The following is a 2,122-nucleotide window of genomic DNA, read 5'->3' on the forward strand; positions in this document are numbered from 1 at the left end:
TTGTGTGTGAACTGCGTAACAAATGTGGTATTTGTGTGTGCTGATATATATTCATTACTGTGCTGAGTTCAAATTGGTGCTGTAAACCCTTGTTCCTAAAGAGAAATGCAATTTCATTTAATGTAGACTCGGGACACTCTATAAGATTAGCTTTTGATTTTTGTCACTGCTGTTATGCTAAATTTCATTTCCTTCTTTTTTTAATTGTATTGGTTGCTCATATTCTAGTTTTTGACTCTTGAATATTCCATTTCTTTCATCTTTGTAAAGGAAACTAAATAAGAATTTTCAACAGAATGTATGGGTTTAGATACTGATTATTGGTATTGATAACCTTATAAATTTTATACACTAATTTCTCATATATTGATTTGTTTATTTGTTATAGCTCCCCTCTCCATACTGCCATATATTTTCACTTTGTAAAGGAAACGTTGTATAATGATCATATTATTTGAATATAATGATCATGATATTCAAACGTTATTATATATTCCAATACATTTTATAAGTTGATAGTATTTATTCATCTATCCTTACTTATCTATCTATATATTACATTGCATTTAAGACCAACAGAAAATGGCATGTGAACACTCAGGCTGCTAAAAAAATATCTTCTCTGTAAATGTTGATTTTGGTGTGGTTTTGCACGAGACCGGCTATCATTTCAGAGATGGGAACATTGCCTTTTAAAGAAGCTGGTTTTTATTAACAGAGTTTACAGCCAAACCTACAGCTAATGAGACTTCCTGTTTGTGAAGACCCCCGCAGCAGAGCAGATTGGAAGCCACTAAATTGCAAAATCCCTACAAGAAGCAACACGAAAAGCGAAAGAAAGGTCGAGAAATCTTAGATTTACGAGCATCATATTAAATTGTCTGCACCTACACTCAATCGTCAACTCATCATTAAAATATATGATTTATGAGGGAAACTGAATTCCCTTTCTGAAACATTAAATAAAGAACAAATGCTTGGATTATTAGACAGTTTGTTACTATATTTTAGAATTTAGAAAGAATAATATGAAAATGAGAGATAAAGCAAATTCATAAGGTATACGTTACCCTTTTGAAATTTTGTGCACGTTTCTTTGAACGAAGATCTGTAAACTTTTTTTTTTTTCGTTCAAATCTCTCAGTCTCATTTTCCGTTTCGTTTCCATTTAACACCTATGTAAATAACTACCACTTTTTTTTCTCTTTCTAAAAAAAGAATAAACAGAAATGTTCCGTTTTCTGTGAGAATCGTTTCGGGGTAAACTATTTTTGTGCATCCGTGAAGTGGCTTATTACATTACGAATGTTTGAGTTACAGAATGACGAGGAATATCAATTGCAATGTGCTGAGACGTAATGATAATCAAATCAATAAGGAATTTACTCATTATTATGTTAATGGTGCATGTAATAATAATAATCGTGAGTAGCCAATATTTTGGAAAAGTATGGAAAAGAAAGCTTAATGAAAGGTCATTTCAAAAATAGTAATATGTCATTCTAGAAGTTATCAATTTAAAACGCGGCTTGCAGTTGAATATATATAAAAGTAAATTACCTGCATCTCCATTCCTGCTTACCAAGGAGGGAAAAAATGCATATATAATTGATGTTTTCTAACTTTAGAAATCAGTGCATGCAAAATATGATTACAAATATCGTTATCAATGAATCTTGATTTCTAAATTCTTCTTATTCTTTATCTTCTCCATTTCTTCGTTTATTTCTTCGTTTTCATCTTCGTCTTCTCCTCTCCCTTCTTTTCCTGTCATATTCTCCCTCTTCTCCCGCTTCTCCTCCTCCTCTTTCTCTTGCTCCTTCTCGTCCTCTTTCTCTCGCTTTTTCTCCTTCCTCCCTTCTTTCTTCCTCCTTCGACTTTCAATACATTTTTCCTCTGCCGTAGTTGCAATGTTCGTGTTCATTCTTATCCCTTTGGTTTTCAAGTAACAAAATAATGATAAATGGGAAAATGCAGAACACGAGTAAATATCTTAATCAAAGACGAAAAAGAAAAAAGTGAAAGAGGAGAGAAGAGAGGGAGAAGAAGAAAAAAAAGGAGAGAAACAAAGAGGAGGCGGAAGGAAAGGGATAAAGGAGAGAAGGAGAAGGGGAAGAAAAAT

The sequence above is a fragment of the Penaeus monodon genome, chromosome 33 (genome assembly GCF_015228065.2).
Source record: "Penaeus monodon isolate SGIC_2016 chromosome 33, NSTDA_Pmon_1, whole genome shotgun sequence".
Lineage (NCBI taxonomy): Eukaryota > Metazoa > Arthropoda > Malacostraca > Decapoda > Penaeidae > Penaeus > Penaeus monodon.